Source organism: Protopterus annectens, chromosome 1.part1 (assembly GCF_019279795.1).
Source record: "Protopterus annectens isolate FY-2018-M chromosome 1.part1, PAN1.0, whole genome shotgun sequence".
NCBI lineage: Eukaryota > Metazoa > Chordata > Ceratodontiformes > Protopteridae > Protopterus > Protopterus annectens.
In genome coordinates, this window is record NC_056726.1 from 499950419 (window position 1) to 499962986 (window position 12568).

The following is a 12568-nucleotide window of genomic DNA, read 5'->3' on the forward strand; positions in this document are numbered from 1 at the left end:
AAGCTGATAGAATAATAGGATTTGTGTTATGTTAACATACAGTTTCCGAAGGATATGAAGTGTGAAATTCAAATCTATATAATTATTTAGTGATTTCAGTCATCAGTGATTTGCCAGAAAACCATAAGGAACAGACCAAAAATAAGAGGCAAAAAGATGGACATTCTGCGATAGTCTGGACAGTTGAGAGGTACGAATTTACTGCATGCCGTAATTTGCTTGCTTACCTCATAGCTATCCGTTTAATCAAGACATACCTTATCAGAACTGGGGACACATCCAGAAATAATCAGGGACACTTTTTGAGATGTTGATATAATAATAGAGTGTGAATTAATGTACAGTTCCTGAAGTAAAATATGCCTACACCTGTAATTATTGTCATTATTTACTTTGTCACCACCTTTCTCCAAAGGCCACTAGTTTTACAAGGGATTAAAAGAGGCAGATTTAACATTTGAGACAAAGTCAGTAATAGTTGAGAACAGGACAAATCCAGAAATAGGAACATATTTTTTTTAAATATTAGTACTGATAGATATTGTGTAAATTAAAATGTTTTTCCCCAAAATTATACTGTTTACAGTGAAAGAAATGTGCAAGGCCAAACAGCAGTTTTCAAAATAATATGGCTTGCTTTCAAGAACAGTTATTTTTTGTACATGTTCAGCTTAGATATTAATAACATGTAGCTGTAGGCTTTACTGTAAATGCATCCTGTTATAGAAAAAAGGAAGTTGACTTTCTTGGCTTTCAGATGCAGAAATAAATAAATAAAATGCAGACAGGTCAAGTGACACAAAGATGACTTGGAGAGACTTTTGTGAAGTCTCCAGATACAGCGAGGACCAAAAAAGGGCATGAAATAGCCATGGACTTTTTCATGACACAGACAGAAACCAGAAGAGCAAGGACATTAAAACTAACATTGGTTGAAAAGAGTATATAAACTGGACAATATGTTTCACTTAGTAGTGACGTCTTAGACTAAGTGTGCCTTAGTCTGTTCATCTGCCTAGATGTGTTTATAATAGAATTGAAATAGCTCTGACAGACTTAACTGTTTGGCAAGAATTTGTTCTGAGACAGAGTATAACAGCTACAGTAGTTACGGAGTTTGTCTGGTCACTTTTGGACTTTTTCTTCAGTGGCGAAATAAAGATCTCTGCTTGACATTTCTTCAGAAAAGAAAGAAATACATTTCTTCAGTGGTGACATTTCTTCAAGTACTGTTGAAACTAATTTAATAAGCAGGTATTATTTAAATTACATTCTCTGAAGTAAAAGTCATATGTAACTCTAATTATTGCCATTATTGTAATCCACCACAACCTTTTCTTCCAAAATTGTCAGGTTTAGTAGGGACATAGCCAAATTTTTCTTTTTTTGTTCTCCCTCTGGCTTCATGCTTTCTAGTCTTCTACCCCAGTGTCCCCATCCAATGAGTCTACCATCCCTTCTTTTCATCCCCTAGACTAACTCCAATTTTTATTTGTCAGACTGGAGCCAGAGTAGAACTTAAGGGCATCTTGCAGTAACTGCTTCTGTAAAGGGATGGGATTTTTTTGTTATGACCTGCTCTCTTGTCCCTATCCCTTCGATATACCCATCACAGAATCAGCTGAGGGTCGATCCCTCTCTTCCCGGACCAGGCCGCCCTCGGAGAGTACTAGATGAATGTTCTTCCCTCCTGGGATCGACATGCACATCCCTCACTGCCAGTGCCTCAGATGCCCAAGCTGCTTATTGAACCCAGGTCACCTACATCGTAAATTTGGAGCCAAAATCAGGGACAATTGAGAGGTGTACCACCCCCAGGGGTGCTGTTCCAGTTCCTGTCTAACAATGCTTGAAAATGTGCCAATATTGGCACAGTGCACACTCCCCAAGTCCCATCTTGATTTAAAATGGGTATCTATATTTTTTACAGATGTAATTTTACATTTAGTAGTATATATATATATGATAATTATGTTTTCTAGTGTATTTTAACTTAAAATTGTCATGTCCATTTTAACTAATCTTTGTGCATGGTTATAATTTTTTATTTACATAAACGAAATGGTACCCAATGGGTAGGTCACTAGTAAAATGTGGAAGGAAACACAAAACAGAGTACAAATCCAACAGCTGTTGGATTTGTACTCTGTTTCATGTTTCCTTCCATAATTTTTTATTTACTGTGTAGAATTTGATGTGAAATAGGCAACTCGGCACATAAAAATATACTGCCAGTCATTAGCGGACTGGAGTTCCGCTGTGGGGACCCTTAACCGGGAAAAGCCGAAAGACGCAACAATTCAGGGTAGTCATTTAAGACACGGTTCTGTCAAACTGTAATGTGTGATTACGCTGCTGCATCTGTAAATGGGTGTCAGTTTTGTGCAGCACATCAGGAGCAATCATTCATGTATTATTAATTTCTCAAGACAGTAAAGTAAGTTATTTAGAGTTAGTTTAATATCATCAATAACACCTTTATTTTCAATATAATGCGAAATTTACTTGTGTGAGGTAGTAACAATAACACTAGACATATGCGTAACAGGATCATTACTACAAGGGCTGTGATATATCATTTATAACTAAGCAGCACACTTACATTTGCTGTGACTTAGAATTACAGGAAATTACTTCATAAATATACTTCACTCCATAAGTGAATACTAGTAGGTGAACGAGTCTGGAAGATAAGCCTTAAATATCAGTAGCACAGTGTTTCACAGATATGTAAACACTTTATACATTACACAGCTTCAAAAATATTCCCAAGAGTAATCATTTTGTTGGCAGCTTCCAAGAAATGAAAGACGTGTGCATACCTACATATGGGTGTAAGTGTGTGTGTGTGTGTGTGTATGTATATATATATATATATATATATATATATATATATATATATAAAATGTGTGTGTGTATATATATATATATATATATATGTGTGTGTGTGTGTGTGTGTGCATATATATATATATATATATATATATATATATATATATATATATATATATATACATACATATAAATGTATATCTTTAGATATATAAATATAAAATGTGAGATATATATATATGGGTCTACTTTAGAACACCGCCACGCCAGTTCGCCGACACACAAACCACCGACACCAAACAACCGACAACACACAATACCGACAACGCAAAACACCGAACACCATTACACCGACACACTACACGTAAACAACACATTACACTACATTACATATCCACTAGCCCTAACCCTAACCCTAAGGTTCGACACTACCGCACACTTACCCTACCTGCACCCTAACCCTAACTCACTTAACCCACCCCTAACCCTAAGATCCGACACTTACCCTACCTGCACCCTAACCCTAACTCACTTAACCCACCCCTAACCCTAAGGTCCAACACTACCGTACACTTACCCTACCTGCACCCTAACCCTAACTCACTTAACCCACCCCTAACCCTAAGGTCCGACAGTACCAGACACTTACCCTACCTGCACCCTATTCCTAACTTACTTAACCCACCCTAAAACATAAACCCGTCACTAACACACACTTACATTACCCAAACCCTAACTCCGACACTACCGCACACTCACCTTTCACACACCCTAACCCTAAATCCCTCACTATTGCACACTTACCTGTCTGCTCCCTAATCCTAAATCCCTCACTAGCGCATACTTACCAAGTCGCGCTTACACATTCCCCTTGTCGGTCTTCCAGCTGTCAGGATTTCAGCATGTCGGTCAACTGCGCTGTCAGTCCTTTCGCGTTCCTCTTCCGCGTGTCGGCGAACTGGCATTTCGGTAATTTGAAGAGGACCCATATATATATATATATATATATATATATATATATATATAGAGAGAGAGAGAGAGATAGATATATATATATATATATAAAATCAGTAAAGCCCACCCCGTCATTTTTCTTAAGCTGGTTTAGCTGAAGTTTTGCTTGTTGCCTTATTTAATTTAATATCAATTAAGTCATCCAGTGTGTAGCAGGTGCTTACTATTATATATGTGCGTATATTAAAAGATATATTTTTACATTTAGATGTACTGAAATTTAACGAAACTTCCAAATCTGGATGTTTACAAAGGAGATATGTTACTATGCATGCGCCAATCAACAATCGTAGCACATACAAAATTTACAGTAAAAACATAAAATCATTTTTTGCAGGGGGCAAGCCCCACCCCTGCACTCCACTTCCCTGCTAATCTCTTTACCCCAAGAATTGTGCAATGTTGCATACCTGTTGATCATCTGTTTAGTTGATAAAATTTTGTTGGCTAAACAAATGTTGACCAAAGGTAGAGTTGATCCATTAATTTACATATATACATACATATATATTTACACGCACAGTTATGTGTGTATATACACACACACACATATATATATATATATATATATATATACATATATATACATTGTGTGTGTGTGTATATATATATATATATATATATATATATATATATGTGTGTGTGTGTGTGTGTGTGTGTGTGTGTGTGTGTATGTGTGTGTGTGTGTGTGTGTAAACAGATAAAAATATATACAGTGGATATGCCAAGTGTTTGTGATAAAGAAATGAGACCACAAGAAATCTTTTCAAAACTTTTCCCACCTTTAATGTGGCCTGTACAATTCAATTGAAAAACAAACAAATCTGTTAGAGGAAAAAATATACAAAATTGAAAAAAGTACAATATGCTGGTTGCATAAGTGTGCACACCCTTAAACTAATACTTTGTTGTGTGTGCACACCCTTAAACTAAATACTTTGTTGAGGTACTTTTTGATTTAATTACAGCATTCAGTCTTCTTGGGTACACACCTGCCATCAATTAAAGAGACTCTGATTAACCCCAAATAAAGTTCAGCTGTCCTAGTAGGATTTTCCTGACATTTACTCAGTTGCCTGCTACAACAATAGCCATGGTTTGCAGAGAGCTTACAAAGCATCAAAGGGATCTCATTGTTGAAAGGTATCAGTCAGGAGAAGGATACAAAGAAATGTCCACAGCATAGGATATACCATGGAACACAGTGAAGACAGTCATCAAAAAGTGGTGAAAATGTAGGACAACAGCAATGTTGCAAAGAACTAGACGTCTCTCAAATTGATGAAAAGACAAGACGAAAACTGGTCAGAGAGGCTGCCAAGAGACCTACAGCAACACTGAAGAAGCTGCAGGAATTTCTGGCAAGTACTGGCTGTGTACTACTTGTGACAACAATCTCCCATATTCTCCATATGTCTGGACTATGGGGTAGGGTTGCATGACGGAAGCCTTTTCTTACACAGAAAAACATCCAGGACCAGCTAAAATTTGCAAAATAATACATCGTCTCCCAAAAGCATATGTGAAAATGTGTTATGGTCTGATGAGACCAAGGTTGAACTTTTTGGCCACAATTCCAAAAGGTATGTTTGGTGCAAAAGCAACGCTTTGTATTACCAAATAAACACCACCCCCACGGTGAAGCATGGTGGTGGCAGTATCATGCTTTGTGGTTGATTTTCTTCAACTGAAACTGGGGCTTTAGTCAAGGTGGAGGGAATGATAAACAGTTCCAAATACCACTCACTTTTGACCCAAAACCTTCAGGCGTCTGCTAGAAAGCTGAAGATGAAGAGGAATTTCACCTTTCAACATGACAATGATCCCTAGCATACATCTAAATCAACAAAATAATGGCTTCACCAGAAGAAAATTAAAGTTTTGGAATGGCCCAGCCAGAGCCTAAACCTAAATCCAAAAGAAAATCTGTGAGGTGACCTGAAGAGAGCTGTGTATAAGAGATGCCCTCGCAAGCTGACAGATTTAGAGTGCTTTTGCAAGGAAGAGTGGGCAAATACTGCCAAGTCAAGATGTGCCATGCTAATAGACTCCTACCCAAGAAGACTGAATGTTGTAATTAAATCAAAAGGTGCTTCAACAAAGTGTTAGTTTAAGAGTGTGCACACCCACAAAGTATCAGTTTAAGGGTGTGCACACTTATGCAACCAGAGTATTGTACGTTTTTAATTTTTTATATTTTTCCCCCCGACAGATTTGTTTGTTTTTCAATTGAATTGTGCAGGTTATAGGTCACATTAAAGGTGGGAAAAGTTTTGGAATGATTTACTGTGGTCTCATTTGTTTTACATCAGAAAAACCTAGCATTTTAATAGGGGTGTGTAAAACTTTTTATATCCACTGTACACAGACACACACACACACACACACATATATATATATATATATATATATATATATATATATATATGGGATCTGTACAGATGCTCAACTGCATCTTTCACCGAATCCCAATTTGGTGAGCATACTTGCGTGAAAGTGCTGTTCACTGAAGCAGCACTTTTGAGTAAGTAAGATTGTTGTTCCGGTAATACTATGGTGCAGTAAGGGAAAATTCCCTTTTCCCCACTGTAGTGCGACCTTGGATTGAGAATATTAAAGTAGGGGGGTGCATGCCCCCATATCGGGGGTGCAGAGGGGCTTGCCCCCCTGCATGCAAGTAGATTTCGTATTTTTTTTTTAACATACTTTAACGAAATCGCTTTTTGATTTTGATTTCGTTCAAGTGTGTTCGGTGGTAATGGATTCGGGCTTTTGAACTTTCGTTCAAAAGTCCTAGATCCATATATATATTTATGTGCATGTGTTTGTGTCTGTATTATGGCACCTATACTAGAGTGGTTGACTTTCTCTTCCTTTTACTATGGAGTCTGCTTTTCTTATTTTCATGTAATTCACTTTCTGTCATTTTTTATAGTGCTTCATTTTCTGTTTATGAGACTTATGCATTCACTTTTACCATGAGTTTTTTTTTTACGTTTTGGATGCCTTTTATCATTCCTGATCAAGTAAGCTATTTAAATGCTTTTGTTGTTATTGTTGTTTTTGCTGCTGTGAAAAGTATGATTTCTGTTTTATTTTTTTAATATTAGTTGTATATGGATTAGTTATATATTTGAGGTGGGTTGTGTGCTTCTGGTATTTGGGTCTTTTTTTACTGAGTCATGTGTGTGTGTGTGTGTGTGTGTGTGTGTGTGTGTGTGTGTGTGTGTGTGTGTGTGTGTGTGTGTGTGTGTTTGTATTTCTGTGTTAAGTAGTTTCCCCCTGATAATAATGCCACTATCTTGAAACATTATTTATGGATTTTGAAGCCTGGGATGGAGAAAGGTCTTTGACTGAAGTGAGGCCTAGGTGACCTGCAATAATTTTTTCCTGTTTGCCTGTGCATCAGATCTGTTCATTAAATTTGCAGTCTTATTGGTCTTTTTTCTTTAAGGCGGCCGCGGTGGTGCAGCGTTTAGCATTGTCGCCTCACAGCAAGAGGTTCTCCGGTTCAATCCTCGGCTGTGGTGCCTTCTGTGCAGAGTCTGCATGTCCTCCCTGTGGTCGCGTGGGTTTCTTCTGGGTGCTCCGGTTTTCTCCCACATCCCAAAGACATGCTGTAGGTGGATTGGACACTCTAAATTGGCCCTAGGTGTGAGTGTGTGCGTATGTATGCCTTCTGTGGAAGGTTGGGCGTCGGGCTGGCAACTCGACACTGTAAAACTCCACTGCCAATCATGAGCAGACAGGTGATCCGCTGTGGCGACCCCTAACTGAGAAAAGCCGAAAGAAGAAGAAGAATTGGCCTTTGTTTGTTATCAGTTTTATAGTTTTTGTAATGTATAAAGAACATGTTCATCAAGGAAAGTGCATCTAGGTGAATGGGTTGGTGACCCTAGCAGGAAGTTAGGGTAAATGATAAACTAGCGCTGATCACGAATTTAGGAGACAGAAGGTAATGGAAACAAAACTAAAGGACAATTTAGGGAATACATTATGCAGCATATATACTATACCAGCAAGTGCTTTTTAGAACAAGATCCTAATACCTATTGCATGACTTTTAGAAAGAATGTCCCATACCTATGGACAAATATTTCTGATCAAGTATACCTGCTTACTGTATTTTGAATTAATTCTGTTTTAAGGACAGCTGATAACCTCATACTATCTTTTTTGGAGAGATAGGTATATTAAAATAAAGTTATCATTAAAAGTTCATGAATTGAAGTCCGTTGATGACATTTTGACAAGTTAGTATACCGATTTTGAAATTTATTTTAGCTACAAGAAAATTGCTACCAAACTCAATGCTGGCTCTTAACTTTGTCAGTTATTACTAGTTTCGGAAAAACTGCATCGTGAAATTTGAGGTGTTACTAACAATTTCATTATAAGAAGCAGTTTCTCACTCACTGTGCTTTTAATGATTTTTGAGGTTTCCAATCTAGAATTACATTTTTGGATTGATATATACGAAAACGTTATAGCTGTTCACAAGTATATACTAAACTAATGACCACCAGGGCCTTTATAAGTTTAGCCATGCAACCCAACCCAGATGTATCCCCTGGTAACATGTGCATCTAAATTGGGGGGGGGGGGTTGTTAGGCATAGATATATACTAGGCTAATGACCATCAGGGCCTTTTATAAGCCTAGCCACCCAACCCAATTGTGTCCCTTAGTAACATGTGTCTTAATTGTGGGGAAGGTTGTTAGGAGGGATAAGTTCATTAGGGAATGTTTACTGTGGACTTCTGTCTATAAGAGACATGGGGGTCAGCCCAGGAAGGAATTTATGATTACCCATCCGATGTCAGTTAAGGAATGTTTACTGTCAGCCTCTGTCAATAACAGACACAATGGCTAGCCTAGGAATGAATTTGTGATTTCACGTCCAGTGGTCAAGGTTATATTTTAATTGGGTTAGGGATGAACTCTGCTTTACATCGATGGGGACCTATTCCAGAGTATGGAGATCCTTTGAGTCACGTACCTGTCTTACCAGCATGTTCTGTTTACATTGCAAGCAAAGTTCAAATCCCTGGATGTAGTGTTTCTGGTGCTTCTCGTTTTGCAGATGTGCAAAACCTCAATCAGGGCTGGATCTAAGGCTACTTTATATGTCAAGCAGAGATCACCTTTCATCAATCTGCAGAAGACTGAGTACAGAGACAGGGTTCTAAGGCAGTCTGTATAGCACAGTGTGTTAATACTCTGGATTCTGTTAGTGAGGAACCTCTTTGGGAGTTCCAACTGTTGTGTATGCCTAGTCAGGTACATGCAGAAGGGGGCATTGTATAAATGATGGATCTTATAAGGGATGAGTAGAGTGGTACTATAACTTCCTTGGACCAGGATGCCATAACCTTACTTATAAGTTGGGTGACATAGAAATATTTTCTTACTGCCTTGGCTACATGTTGGTCAAAAGCCAGATTACATATGTTCCCAGGTCTCTAACTACTGGGTCAACTCTTAGGGGTGTCTATCAGTGGAGTAATTTGCCTAAGTAAACATTTTTCCAAAAGGCACTATTATGTACTTCTTTGCATTGAGTTTGCAACAGTCATTTGTCTGTGTTAGACCCTATTGCAGGATATTAGTGCCATGGTGGAATTTACGATAGCTCCCAATTTGCAGTCATCTGCAGATGTGGTGAGCCAGATGCAATTGGCCATTATCTTTGACCTCCAAAAAGTAGATGCCTGACAGGACTGGGCCCAGCATGGAGCCCAGTGTTAAACCACAGGTGACCTGCCTCTTGGTCTCACCAGTCCTGACTTCTTGAGTCTTATCTCTGAGCCAGATGGCAATCCACCAGTTTGTGTTACACCTAGTTCAGCGAGTCTGTTCACAAAACCAGAGTGAGGTGTTGTGTCAGATTCTTTAGCCAGATCAGGGTAGGTGGTTTGCAGCATTTTCCTTTCATCCATTACCTTGGTTACCTTCTCAAAGAAGTCTACCAGGTTAAGTAGGCAGGATTTTCCTTTGACAAAATCAAAATGGGTCTGTAGTTTCCAGAGTCAGTTGATGCTCCACCCTTGTGAAGGGGGATAACCACTGACGTCCTCCATTCGCTTGTTATGTTTCAGGCTGTTTAGGAGGCAACTTAAGATATTGTCTGGCCTCAGTGAAGCTGTGTTTTTAGCACTGGTAAGTGCCACTGTGACCTCTCCTTGCTGTTAGTTGGGGTTATGCTGACAGAGGTTTCACAAGGGGTGGCGGGGGTGAAGTTTGAGCTGAATTTGTCAGCCATCAGATTTGTTAAGCTAGGTCACTCTGCTCATTTACTAGCCATTCTGCACATTTCTTTGTGTTACCTTTGAGGTTTTGGAAATAGCTGTAGCAGGCCTTGTGGTTGTCTTTAGCTTGAGAAGCTATCTTGACCTCATAATTGGCCTTGTTGGATTTGATTAGTCCTGCTAGTTTCCTGTTTAGTCTTATTAGTGAGCTTTTGTCATTATGAGGGCTGATCTTTCTGCCTTTGGCCATAACTTTTTCCCTGTTATATACCCTGTTATGATTAAGATTCCACGAGTGTGTTTGGTTTTGGGGTTTGTTTTGGGGCTTACTTCTGGCAGGTAGCAGCTTCTATTCAGCTGTTTACATGTTTGTACGGTGTTTTTGTGACTAATTCTGCATAGGTTTTTGCGAAATGTGTGGTTTGATAGGAAATTGAATTTTTGACAAACTATCACTTAATAGGATGTAGTTTGCTATAGAATAGTTTCTAGCTTTAGCAAGTTTTGCTTGCGTTTTCAAGTTCATTTTTATTTCAAATGAGGAAGCTTTTTGATTCGACCTCACAACTGAGGACGTGACACAGGGGGTACAGCTCTCTCCCATATTGGTGAGAACAAGGTCTAATCTGTTTGAACTTCTGGTTGAAGTGCACCCTAACTGATCAAAGGAATTTGTGTTAATAAAGTCCAGGAAATGTTGCACATGTAAGTTGGTGGCATTGTATGTTTCCCAGTCTACAGATGTGTAGTTAAAGTCCCCCATGAATGGAGTGTTTATTTGGATGGAGAATGCCTCTAGTCGGTCTAGATAAGAGTTGTGGGATTCTTGAGACATAGATGATGACCTGTAGCTTGCTAAGATACGGTAAGAGACTCTATCTAAGGTGATTTGCATGTGGATGAACTCCAGGGTATCATCCTGTTTAACCAGCCTTGAGGTATATTTGTTGCTGATGTAAATCAAGACACCTCCACCTTTAGTCCCTGTTTATGTAGCTGGTGATTTAAATGTGGGGAAGGCACTGTAACCTTGCACTGCCTGAGTATTTCATGAGATAAGGATCCCTAAATGGCATTTGCAAAATTGATGTGAAATATGGAATTAGAGTGAAGTTATTATCAGATTAAACATAGACTTCAAACATTGCCAGTTTGGAATATTTTGGAGCAAATTTTTAATTTTAAAAATACTCATCTTATGAATTTGTACTTTGAAGTCTGAAATGTCACTTTTGAATGCTATTTTAAAAGGTGAATTAATATTCCTATTTATTAGATTTGAAGATTTTTAAGCTTATTTCCTGCCTTTCCTGTAAGTGGTCTAGACTATTTGTAGGCTTCTGAGCCCCCAAGCCTTTCTGTGTTGGAGGGAAGCCTTCTAGCTTAATTTTGTTTCTTAGAACTAGCCAGCTTTCTAGTTTAAGCACTCAAATCTGTTTCTTTGAACTAGGCACTTGCTCAGAACTCGTTCTACGCACTAAATAAGCTGCAAATTACTACAGCACTCAACTTTCCTCCCTTGTCTAGAGGAAAGCAGTTTTTAGTACTTAATAAATAAGCACCTAGCATGTCTAAGGTTCAGCTCCCAGTGATTTCTCCTGTCTACCTGATGAATCTGGGCATCTTGGGGCAATGCAGCAATTGCCTTATGTACACAGACAACCCTCTCCTCCTACCACCCAACACTACAACCTGTGAGAGATGCACTTATATAGTCAAACTGGAAGCAAAGCTCTCTTCACCCAAGACTGGACTAGACAGTCAAGAGGAGAATGTAAACACTTGCACCACACCACACTCATCACATAGTCCCTCAAAACCTACACCACCAAAACACACACATAGAAACACAAAACACACACCTACATTCGCGGAGGCTCTCAATAAAAACCTGCCCAAGCATTAGGGACCTCCAAATCAGAAACGCAAGCAAACTCCACCCCCCCAACACAACCCAAATGGCACATAGCCCACAAACTCAGTGTGCCACTCAACCACAGCCCATAAGGCATAACAACATACCCAACACTCTAGTCATAGGTGACTCTATAGTCAGGCACAGTGATGTTCCACTCACCAGGCTAAACAAGGAGAAAGTTACTGTCAGCTGCCTGTCAGTTGCCAGGATCCGCCACATAATGCACGCACTCAGGTCACTCCACAACAAGTACAAATATGACACTGTCATTGTCCATGTTGATGTGAATGACCTGAGACGTACCTCCCTGGACTACATGAAAAGAGACATGGAGGAGCTCTCTGATCTTGTAGCCCAGGCAGGTATGACCCTAGCCCTGAGTAGCATCCTGCCATCACCCAAAATGATACCACAGTGCAAGGACAAAATGATTGACTTCAACAATTGGCTAAGCTTCTGGTGTCATTCTAAGGGGATCCAGTATTTGTCTGCCTGAGATGACATGATCGACAGACCACGATGCTTTGCTAGAGATGGCTTGCACCTGTCGTCCTTG

At 39.1% G+C, this 12568-nt stretch overlaps 1 long non-coding RNA gene across 1 annotated transcript in view; it reads left to right on the top strand.

Annotated features, from left to right (window-relative positions):
• Positions 1 to 12568, top strand: part of LOC122806060 — a 137446-nt gene that overhangs the window by 219 nt on the left and 124659 nt on the right. The window lies entirely within an intron of this gene.